The sequence below is a fragment of the Oreochromis niloticus genome, linkage group LG3 (genome assembly GCF_001858045.2).
Source record: "Oreochromis niloticus isolate F11D_XX linkage group LG3, O_niloticus_UMD_NMBU, whole genome shotgun sequence".
Classification (NCBI taxonomy): domain Eukaryota; kingdom Metazoa; phylum Chordata; class Actinopteri; order Cichliformes; family Cichlidae; genus Oreochromis; species Oreochromis niloticus.
Genome location: NC_031967.2, coordinates 10,848,868 through 10,861,457, shown reverse-complemented (window position 1 = coordinate 10,861,457; position 12,590 = coordinate 10,848,868). Strand labels below are relative to the sequence as shown.

Here is a 12,590-nt window from a genome sequence, read left to right as displayed (position 1 = left end):
CGTCTACTACTTGGTCCTGACAGGGCTGGAATATGGAGAGAGGATGGGCTGTGATACATTTGTATTTGTCACAATGAGGAACTCAAAATGAATAAAACATTTTTCTTTTGAAATATGAGCCATGTGTGCTGCTTTAAACTGATTGGGGTAATGACAAGAATGAGCTTAACTATGGAGACTGAAGCAGTCACTTCTCCCACTGAAAATGCCACATGCAGATGAACAGAATCAACTTTTTGGGATTTCCATACCTGGATGATTGAGCATGCATTAAGACAGAGCTTAAGTCTAGTGCTCTGAGTGTCTTCACTTGTGTTTTCATCTGGTTCCAGTTGAGAACTTGTCCCAGATTGTCCAATCAAGCTACAGAAAGACGGCAGGGAGTTCATTTTTAACTTGCCTCCATCTTTTCAGATCAGTGTTCGAGATCGTGTGAGTGTCATGGCTCCTTATATTCTGTTTGAGATTTCAGAGTTGGGATGTGATGTGCAGCCTGAATGTTCTTCTCTCGTTTCCAACAAGCTGCACAGACTGTATCAACATCTGTCGGTGGACAATTAAGAAAGAAAATGACGACTGGCATGTAGACAGCAGTGCACCTCGGGAAAAATGATTTAGGATAACTGAATTTTTTTTTGCTTTACTACTCAAATGATGCCAGAGTGTTGACTATATATATAGATCGTTGAAGCATACGTCTCCTGTGCCATCACTGAAAGAAAATCCTGAACAGATGGTTTGATGTAGTCTGTGAAAAACTGCATGTTTTCCTGCATCTTCTTCATCTTTATGAAAAGGATTTCTTTCGCGTCTGGAAAATTGACCCAATAGAGCAGCAATAAAGAAGGCGGCACTGAGGTCCCTGTTTTTGAGACAAGAGCAACAGATCATCAGCATAAAGTGAGACATTATGCTGTGTGCTGTTCTTCCAGATATTAGATATGTCTATAACGACTATGAAAGGCTGTAGTGGCTGGTTTGATGACCAAAATCTGCAAAAATCCATAAAATCACATTTAATTCATCAAACGAAAGAATTAAATATGGTCAGATGTTTTCTCCAGACTATGAGGAAACACTTTTTCTCCCACTGAAAACGCTACATCTGGATAAACAGAATCAACTTTCTGGGATTTCCTTACCTGGATGATTGAGCATGCATCAAGACACTTTATTAGAAACTACTCAGAAAGCTTCTTTTGAGTGCTCTCTTGTTCACAAGGGGTCACAGTACCACAGTTGATGGATCCACAGGTTTGATTTGGCCCTGAATTTACACCCTATGTCCTTCCTGACACACACCTCCCAGCGATTTGTGTCTCCTCTCAGTCTTGAACCAGGGATCTTCACCTGGTAGCTGCTTCTGTAGCGGTTTTCTGTGTTAACCGATTACTCAGAGCGCTTTTTACTACATGCCTCATTCACCCAGTCACTCACGCATTCAAACATGAGCTTTTCTTCTACAACCTTAAGTGCCTTGTCTAACATTCACAGTCCAGTGGATGCTCAGGTTTCAGTATCATGTCCAAGGATACTTCTACATGCAGACTGGAGAAGTTGGGGACCTAACTACAAACCTTCCGATTGGTAGATGAGCGCTGAGTAGTCTCTGTATTTTAAAAATCTTTTGGTTTTATGAGAATAAGCGTGAGTGAAGCGTCTGCACATGATTGAGGGAGGCATGTAGAAATGAATGAAAATGGCTGTGAGGAAATAACGTCCATAAAACCAAAGGGGGCGAGGTATTTGCCTGAGTGCATTAAAGAAATGGCTATTAATCCCTGACACATTGATTCCTTTAATATCTTCATGGAGCCTAATGAATTATTGCTGAAATGGCTCAAGAGGTCAGCAGTTATATTAAGATGTGGGTGATATTCAGAGGTATGAAGCTGTCTTTTGTGAATGTGAATGAAGCTATGTGACCATCTTCTTGTTACTGCTGGATATAAAACTTATGCTTAGCCATGACTAGGCATAAAATCAAAATCTTGAGCTTCTGTAGTGCTTGTCTCAGTATATAATGAGTTACAACAAGCAGACTGTTGGCAGAGACAAAAAAAGAAAGAAAAGTGAGAAGAGTGGAGCTGATTGTGAGAGTCACCAAAAAGCTATCACTGGACTTAGAGTTGGTGTTGCACAACAACCCAGCAGCAGGTTGTTTTTTTTAATATTGTCCAATAACACCAATGCAGGTGTATCCTCGTACAATTATATCATTCCACCACCGCGGGTGGTTTGATGGATTTTTATCTTTCAGCGAAATGCCTCTCTTGGTCATTCCAGTGTTCCCTTACATCATTTTCTGAGCAAAGGATGTCTGTGTCACAACATCAGTTTATTTATTTCTTAGTTGACTTCCTGGTGCTTTTTTTTTTTAGAAACTTTTATTGACCACTTAAAGCACTCGAAACTTCTTTTTCTTTCGGCTTCCAGAACTCTAATTGGCTTGTCTGAGTTTCTCGAGCTTCCCTCTCTGCAGAGTTTCTCTGATGAGGAGATTCTTTGTCTGGTATCTATGCAGACAGAGAATGAGTTAGCTGTTCAGTCACTGTCTGAGGAGAGGTACCAGCCTCTTACAGCAGCATTGAAGAATTCAGTGGACAAGGATGCATATCTCTAATAGGACTCAGACCTCCAGCTTTAGTTGTTAGCTCGATGCTGTGTTTGTACAAGGTGCTGCAAACATAACTCCTATGCTAATGTAACATGATGATGGGCATCAGGCTGAGTTTGGCATATTTCTCAGTTGATGCAAAGATGCTGACGGTTGATTGGAATTTAAAAAATAAAATAAAAAATAAGAGAGGCTTAATTTTTTTAAAACTTAGAGGGCTGGATGATAGGAACAACCTTAAACCAGAATACACATGCACTTCTGCACATACACACACCAGACTATCACAGCTGTCAGTGACTTAGAGTAAAAAAAAAAACTTGCCAAATGGAAATAATCCCTCTAATATTGCCAAAATTTTTCCGTTTCCTGACACTACAGTCAACAAGTGCAGGTATCAGCAGCGGAATGCAATGTGTATTTCTTTTTAGTGTTAAATCAATCAGACACCTCTAAATGCTTCAGATTACACAACACTGATGTAGTTCAGCTGCTTCTTTACCTTTCATGATGTAGTTCTCATTAAGTTCTTTGTGAGACATCCACAATTTTTTGTAATAAGATAATAAAATGCACAGAAAAAAATGCCTCAGGTTGTACCATTAATTCTAGCAATTTGTCTTTATCTAATCATACATTTGACACTGACCTAAACTGGTGAAACAAAAGAGGAAATGATGGATTACTGACCTTTTTGCAAAGTTTAATAATCCTATTGCAGCATAGTGTAACAATTAAGAGGAGGGAAGGCGAGCTTGCATGACCACGGCTGCAGCCATGATTACTTTGGTCCGTTCAATAGATACAGTATAGATTTAATAGACCGCGACGCTACAGTACGGAACTCGAGTAATTAAAAAGGTGAGGTTTAGGTAAACTCACAAATTGTGTTCCAGTCCATCCTGATAAGAACAGACTGCTGGAGGAAACGCTGAGCCCGTCTGATCATTTGGGATTTTTCAGCATTGATTTGGACTAAATTAAACATGGATATTGGCACAAATCATTATAGCTTTGCTTGCTCTTAAATCCCGTAAGTTTAACCTTTTATAGAGGCAATGAAGTACTGTAGATTGCACATTTCAGGAAAGTTGCTGTCCGTGCTGAGCAGAAGTAAAGAGGTGGCAGAAGCGATAATTGAGCCCATTATTCTGAAAAAACAAGCTCCCACTCACACCGTCTTACTTGTTTTTATACTAGCCTTTCAACATGGACCTCCTAATTTGTTGAAATGGTATGAAATAAGCGAAGTATTGCCAGATGGTAATATAATGGCTTGTCAGCTGCTGCGGCGGCGTGTATTTGTGTTTGTCAGAAGTATGAATATTGTATCTGTGCTTCCATGGGCGGAGATGGTATCTTCTGAATTTATTGGAAATTCTTGCAATTATTGCCAGTGACAGAAGCAGAGTTTGCAGATGCTTATATAATGTTTGCCAAGATAGCGTAGGATATGGGTTAATGAGTCAGGCGATTATTTCCACCTGTTCTCTCTTGTGACGATATACAGCTCTCCCATGTGTCTGTTTTGTGTGTAAAGTTGCATCCGCTGTGGGGTCTGCTACCAGATATAATGGAGCAACCTGTTGTGTGATTTAACAGGGCCATTTGGAGAAGACTGCAAATGTTACCAGAGCTGGGTTATTTTTTTGTTGCATATTTGGTTTGGATAGTTGAAGTCAAGCATTGTGTCCTCGTGTCACACGCAGAGGAACAATTCCCAGTATGTTTTTCCACACTGAGGAATACAACTTATTAATTTAACATAGCATACCTCGGCTGACACCAAGCCAAGGTAGTGCTGATATTGGAAGTGGAAAAAGTCAGATGGCTGCAGCACTTCTTCCTCCTTTGCTTGGTGGAAGCGAGTCAGTCATTCGTTGCTTATATATTATTGATTTTATGCATTTATTTACCCGATTATGTAATTAATCATAGTTCAGTCACGTGATTTTAGACCTTAGGAGCACTTTCAATCACAGGAAATTAGGTCTAATCACATTAGCATAACTTCAAAGATAGACGCCTTACATTATTCATTGCCCTTTTTATTTTATTATGAAGAGGAAAACAATTAAAATAGTTACAAGGTTTTAAAGTTATGAAGAGAAATCGTGACTACATTTGTACCTTAACAGACTTCCCTCTGAATTATCTTAGACTATAAGTTAAAGGGGTTATGTTGTGATCGTGCCACTGGTAAGATTTAGGAAGGTGGCTGTGGTCAGTCTGACAGCTAACTTGATTTTGCTGTCACAGCTTTCGAGTTGTGCTCAGCAGCCCGAGCTTCATTTCAGTCTGCGACCAAGCTGGTGGTAGATGTGTGACCTTATTCATAATGTTTGGCTTTTTCCCCGATTTCCAATTAATGAGCAGCTTATATGAGTGCTTCAGGGAGTGTAGGGAAATGCAAACACACCAAACCAACGACTGCAATTTAATGGGAACATGTGGAGTAAGACCATGCTACACATGATATCATAGCTTTATCTTTATGATATCTTTACTGCTTAAACCCTTGATTCATTTAGCTTGCCGACTGCTTTAGCCAGGCGTCCAGCAATGAATATCAAAGTGTGAACTGGACTGGATTTTTCTGTTGACTCTTTTAGTGTCACGCCACAAAAAGTGAACAGACTGAAGAGATGTAGGTGAGAGTGGAGTGGGAGCAGTCTGGTGCCTGATAAGTTTGTGTAGAAATAATCTCTGTGTTTAAAGTGTGGGAGTTAAGGTGTAGGAGGACGTTTTGAAAAGCATACAAGGTGTGCGCCAGTTTAAGATTTCAGCAGTCTTACTTTATATATTGCACGCATGTGTGCCTGGAAACATGCCAGCTATTCTAACACTAGTCACTTCAAACTGTTCAGGAACGCTCACTGTGCACAACGACTTCAGACGAGACTACGCAGAAAACCCGAACAACATACCTACACATAAATCGTGTAATGTCAGCGCGCAGCAGTTACTGATCCACGCATGCATACTCACAAGGAGACGCATATAAACTGAGAACACAAACAACAACTTCTTTTTGCATCTCTGAGAGACATCATATAGCAAAAGAAGCACACACCACAGCATATATTTACAAAACCGACACCACAGCACAACGACGACTTCAGTCATCAGTTCGGTGGCCCAGCAGAGTTTCCAGTCCTGCCCACAGGATGGCTTTGCAAACTGTGAGAAATACAGAGAAGGTGGGCTTATGCATCACGACAAATTGCATTAATGAATCATTTTGTTAATTTAACCTGAGCTACAGGGCATAATACTGCATCAGTATCATGCAGTACGCTGGTCAGGATTTCATTAATGAAAGGAATTTTCAAATGTCACCGCTTTGGCTGAGATGTCCCCTGTGTATGTGTGTTAAAGGTCCAAAATACACCAGTCAAAAGTCTGAGCACTCACTCATTGACTGGTACTGCGTAACATATTATTTGCTGCCAGAAGTGCTGTGGAGCATGATAATGGGGACCTGTGCTGACTGATTCCCACTCGTGTGGTGTAACAGGTCAAACATAGTTACACACAACAATTTATGAAACGTGGGCAATTTGTAACACTAATGAATGCACATGTAAAGATTTTTGTAGCATAGCAGCCAGGAGGGGGTTAGCTGCTACTGTCTAAAGAGCAGGTATAATAAATGCTCAAAAAAACAAAACCAAAGACTTAAAGGGACTAAATGAGAACTCAGTGAATCATTAGATGAATCTGAATTCATCTTAAGCAAGCTATGATGCGAAGTTTATGAGAATCAGTCAAACAGTTGTTGAGATTTAACAATCAAAGGATAAATGTTGCCTTAGAAAATGTGATGTAGCACTTTATTGAATACGCAGCTTCAGAAGACAGAATACCAAAAATACACAGAAGGCTGAGCCTATAACAGGGTTTTAAAGACTTAAGCTGAACAAAACCCTGTTTTAGTGTATGTCTGAAGGAGAGATCTGAAAGAAAGAAACACATTACTGAAACTATTCACCTCTGTCCTTTTCTTTTGAGTGTCTCTCCTCTGCAATGCAAAAGCATCTGAACCGTGAAATGTGACCCCGTGTCTTTGACTGTCAGCGAACTGACAGCTCTATACAGCGTCACATGGTGGAGAAGAGATACTTGAAATTGTTTCTGGCTTTGGAAGGTACTTACTCTTAACTTCATTTAAACCACATCGCTTCAAGGTCATAAGAAAATCATCTGTGCACTCTGCCTCTTTTCTTCACCAAAGATTCCAAAGGGTATATGTCTCGCCATCGACCCGGCCCGACCTCTCCTCTCTCACATAATTTCACCATCTACCTCTATATTAATCTTGCTGTCTTTCGTAACGCTGCTTATCGTCTCACTCTGTCTGTCTGTCGCCTCTCTGCATTCCTTTCATTTGATCTATCTGTCTGTCAAGCCGACCCTTCCTCTGCTGCATCTCTGTTTCTGTCCATCCATCTGAATCTCCGTCTGTCTCTCTTCGGGGGACACGGGCCCAGTCATATCGATCACATCATCCCATCCGTGTCCCCTAGTGACATACACATCTCTCTCTTGTACACCTCTGGATGTAGAGACAAGACCATCCATCAGTCTCTCTCTCATAAACACAGACCTCTATTTTGACATGCAAAGTTGTCCCATGCTGCAGCTGTCCACCTATTTAGGGTTTTTTTTGCTTATATCTGTCCATCCATCTCCCTTCTGCCTTAATCCAATCATTGTCCGCTGTTTGTGTTTGCAGTAATACAGTTACGTCCCCTCTTTGTCGTCGTGCCTGGCAACGGTCCACTGCTTCATTACCACGGCAACTGAAAACTGTCCCCTTTCATTACCGTGCTTATTAATGCAGCATGCATGCACACACACACACACACACACACACACACACACACACACACACACACACACACACACACACACACACACACACACACACACACAGTGCTAATATAATGGGAATAATATGTATGTTTAGGCTTGCAGTCAAGCACATGTTCTCACAGCTGAGGAGAAAAGATGATGTTGCGCGCTCAGAGGAGGAGCATAAATATTAACTTGCTGTTTAATTGCCTGACCACATCAAATGGTCATCTCCTCCTCCAGTATGTTAGACACACAACATACTGCAGGACACGCACTGCTGGGTTCAACTTAATAGCATTAAGTGCACTTCAGTGCTTGGCTAAGGCCTTAACAAATAATACCCACTGCATGCACTGTTGATTCTAAACTAAAGGCACAATCTGCTGCTAAACAACACGCCGCAACAGCACCCACGCACCAGCCAAAACACACGAGAGGGCTCAGAGACTTGTTTCTGTCCTCGGCGCAAAGATAGAGATATCTGTTTCCAAATATGAAACTCTGGGTTTGGCAATGAGACGTTTTGAATGCAGTATGTAATAACATTATTTGTCAAAAGGACACCCGAAGAAAAATCACTTTAGTTTGCTGAAATTTGGGCCTGTCAATTTTTTTTGTGTTACTTTCTGCGCTTTGCATGAAATATATTAAAAGTAGATGTGAGTTTTTTTTAATTGGATGTCTGCAGACGAGTGTGTCAACGCAAACTTGCAAAGTCAAACAGAACGACTAATAGCGAGTGGTTGTCGTGCGCTGACAGACAGACGAGCTTTTTCTCGAGGAGGTGAAACTCCTTCAAGGTGTGTATTAAGTTGATGATACCACTTTTACACAATTCAGTGGTCAAGTCAGTTGTCACTTTTTCCCTTTTTTGCTTGGCTGGGCAGTATGAGCCCTGCCGACAGAAACTGGCCCAGAACCGTAGCAACCGAGATTACAGGTGTCAAACTACCTCAGCTGGCTGACAACTGTAACAAGCAGGCTGTCAGCGGAGCTAAGCCTCCCTTAAAGCGCACCCCCTGCATCTCATTTACGAAAGGTTACAATGAAGCACCTCGAGGCTCAGCAGGTCGAACAGAAAGACAAACACAAGTGCAGGCTGGACTAAATGTGCGCGATGCAGCTGGGGGACGATTTAAAGTGAAACCCCAAGGAAATGAATGGAGGCTTGACAAATGCAAATCCGTCTGCACAAGGCAGTGTGAAGTGAGTCATATCTGTGGCATTTGCAGTTTCCAGATCCCAACCTGGATGAACAGATTTCAGAGTGACGTATCGGTGCCGTTCACCGCCAGTATCAACAAATAAAGGAACATCTTTCGGTAGGATGGTGTGTGCCCCACTTTTTGAGTAACCAGACACATTAGAAGAGGGAGACTGGACTGGTACTTAGGCATTTTTCTACTCTAAATGAGCACTCTTTACTACTAATCTGACCAATCACATTCATGCAAGGAGTGTGTCGTGCCCAAAGATACTTTGCCATGCAGACGGGTTTAGCTAGCGAATCGATCCACCAATCTTCCGAGTGGGAAATAACCCACTTTGTCTCCTGAGCCACACCTGACCCGGGTAGAAATGCAACTTCCTGTTTCACATGCACATAGTGGTCCAGCACCATAAACCTTTGTCTAAGGCCCTTTGCTTCAGAATCGAATAAACACAAAGATCATAACAACTTTTAAACGCACTTTAAGACGAGTCAAAAAAAAGAAAAAGGCTTGTTATGTTAATTTGCGATTCGAAATATTCTGCAGATGTGAGACTATGTGGTTGTTTGTCTTTCTGTGTTGGCCCCTCGACAGACTGGCGACCTGTCCTGGGCGTACTCCTGCCCACCTTTTGCAGCCGGGATAAGGTCCAGCTCCTGGATGGATGGTTCAGACAGAGCGAGCATCACGAGTCACGCTGCTGCCACATTCAGTTGTGGGTTTTTGTAAGTTAAAGTTTTGTTCACTTTAGAACAAAACTAGACCTGTGTAAACACTGTTTATAAGGTTCATGATTCTTTCAGTGTCCCTTGCTGTCTGTTAATAAATTTTTAACAAGGAAGCGAGGAGGATCTTTGACAGCAGCACTCCCAGCTGCCACTGAGTTCAGATTGAAGATTCAGCCTTCAGACTGAGTTGCAGATATAGGATATTTAACACAGCTACTTTATACTTGAGCTTCTGGTGATTGGTTGCATTTGGGATCAGATTTCTTACTGGGACAAATGAAAAGGCCATCAAATCAAATCCATCTTGTAAGAACAGCCAGACATCACTTTTTGATTTTTTTTTTCTTTTAAGTTTTAAAAAAGATAACATAGCTGATCAGGTTACATCAGTTTCATAATAATCAGAGTTTTCACCATTTTCACCTTCAGTCACTCAACAGCTGCTCTAAATAGATTTGAGCACATTTGAAACAGATTCAGATTCAAGACCTTTTAAAAACCCCGTCTGAAAACAAATGCCTCTCCTCTGCTTTCCCACCTAAGAAGGGACTCGGTTGCTCCTCATGCAGAGCAGAAGCGCGTGTTGTTACATCCCCGTTTTGTTATTCTGATGTTTTGTTTTATGTGTTCTCTCCTTTCGGTGAATGTGCCTGCCGGTAGACCGCTACATCAGGTACAAGCTGTTCAAACAGGCCCCGATACAAAGGATAGCAGCATGTGGCGATGAGTGCTCTCCCTTTCTTTTCAAAAAGCGACAGGCGGAAATAAATGTTTCTATGCTGTAATCAGTTACTCGCTCCATAGAGCAACGTTATGCCAAAGCAGGGCACTTGAGACTGTCAAGGTAAGACATTATCCTTCCTGAAATAAATTGTAATCAGTGATGACACAGACTGATGGGAGCTGTCTGCTGAAAAATTGATCCATTTACCTTGACTCTTACGTTTCAGAGATAGATTAAAAAAATAAAAATAAAAAATGTGACTGACCATTTGGAAGCTCCAAGATCTGAGAGACACGTTAAGCCGGGAGATGTTTCAGGTCGCCAAAATCTGGGCCGTGGGCTTAAAACATCTAAGTATCCATGTCAAGAAAATTCGCAGAGTGAGAATTTAATAATGGCTTTAGTATCACTTATATCCCAGTGGCTGACTGGGCCTTCATGCCTGCTTTCATTCTAACTGGATGTATTCTGCATCAGCGGATTGGCTTCATTGAGATTCATCTAATATGGCTGTTGCAGGGTTTCAGCCCGGATTTCAGAGGAGGTTTAACTCACATCCTCCGTGCTATTCTCTTCCTCGCTCCGTGGTTGACAAGAGACTCGTGTTACTTTTGTTTTCCAGCTGGGTGTAATTCAACATCGATAGCACTTATCTGTGCTCCACTGATCTTCCCTGGCATCGGGAAACCAATGGGATAACGCCTCTCATGTGGCAACTTCTGGCAGGCGGGCCGTCGCTAGAGCTGATCTCACGAAGTCATGTTAAAATTTGTAGATACAAACCAAAAAAAAGTGAGTGAGTGAGGCAGGGAAGGAGTCACTGTTCCTGAGTAAATCTGCACAGAAAGAAATGTTTTTAGTTGTGTTTTGTGCCGTTTAAGTATTCCCAATGCAATGTAGCAAAAAGGCTGAGTGCATTAGTGGGCTCAAAAGACTGAGTTTTGTTAGATAAGTTTAAAATACCTGTCAGATTACGTTTGCTGGGCCACAAAGGGATGAGAGAAAACAGCAAATTCCACACTTCTCTGTATTTGTACTTATTGTTGCAGTCAAATTAAAGTTTTCTGCTGAAAAGATGAGATTTACAGCTGCACCAGTTTAAGCCTATTATTATTATTATTATTATTATTATAAGGCAGGTTTGACAAAGTAAATAAAAAATTGATTACAAATGGTGAACACCCTCTCAAACACGATCATAATGCTAATGCTTGGCTGCTAACTTGGTCAGCAAGGTCAGACTGTCAGCTGCACTTTGACCTTGGGATGATCATTTTGGCTTGTGGGCCAAAAAACCCTAAAATATTTCAGTAGATTCTAAGTAAACTAAACCTTTGAGTATTCAGAGGCTTTTAATATAACAGAATGCTGGACAGAAAACAGCCCCTGGCAATGTATAACTTTAAGTTGCTCATTTATCATAAAATTGGGAAACAAAGATGTAAACAGTGCTGCAAACACATTTAATTCCATTGTGTGGTTATAAATTTTAACACGGGAGATTGGAGAGCCGAGAATATTGAGTAGCTTTTAGAGGCATCCTCAAGTGGCTCTTCATAAAACTGCAGCTTTTGGCACTGACACAAAGGACAGCGCTACCTGCCGTATGGTATTCAGGAACGTTGCGTAATTTTCTGTAGCAGCAAAGCAGCGATTTGACAGTAGACATCTGGCTATAGGAAGGTGCTTCTACCACTGTGGAGTGTGTGTGTGTGTGTGTGTGTGTGTGTGTGTGTGTGTGTGTGTGTGTGGGTGGAGGACTGAGCAGTGAGTAGGAGACTTATTTTTTAACTGTTTAATTACCAAGGAACAGCTGGAAAAGAGAAAATATTTAAAATATCTACGTGTGTGTGCATGCATGTGTTTTTGTATGCATGCGTCTTTTTAAACTGTGAGCTGTGCATTATTAAACTGATGCACGCAGGTGTAAGTTTTAGTAAGGAGGAGCGAGTTTAAAATAAAGCATCATCACCGAGTTAGCTCCTCGTGTCTCTCTGCACACAACATGGGTTCAGTTCCTCGTGCTGTGGTGTGTTTCAACATAAAGAAGCTTTTGTCTCTTTGTTTTTGATAAGTAAATTGGGAATATTGTGATAAGAAAGATGGCCGAAGGACCGCTTCTTTTCAAACACAATTAATTTGTTGTATGTTACATGTGCAGAATGTCACAAAAGCCATTTTTAGACCTGCAGATATGAGAAGTATTTGCATGGTTGATGACGACTTTAAGTCAGTCCTTGAGAAAAAGAAGAAACGCTGGCGCTTATGAGACTGAAAAACCACTTCAATAATTCGTTAGACATTAGCGTGGCATGTTTTGTTTTGGGTAAGTGCCAGACTCCCTGAGGTACGCTTGCAATCAAATATGAACACGGCAACACAAGGCTGCTTCAATATTGATGCTGTTTGTTACAGACCTTGATTCACCAGCATCTTTCTAATGGATTTAACAC

General features: G+C 41.3%; 1 long non-coding RNA gene across 2 annotated transcripts in view; it reads left to right on the top strand.

Annotated features, from left to right (window-relative positions):
• The window catches only part of LOC102078403 (uncharacterized), a 30,242-nt gene extending 19,008 nt beyond the window's left edge, over positions 1-11,234 (top strand). The window contains exons 2-4 of one of the 2 annotated variants that reach the window (XR_269072.4): positions 9,280-9,410; positions 10,074-10,257; positions 10,364-10,379. This is a non-coding gene — a long non-coding RNA (uncharacterized LOC102078403). Of the gene's footprint in view, positions 1-9,279; positions 9,411-10,073 lie in introns of both variants that reach the window. The other variant, XR_003218946.1, reaches the window with a different exon arrangement.
• The last annotated feature ends 1,356 nt before the right edge of the window (positions 11,235-12,590 follow it).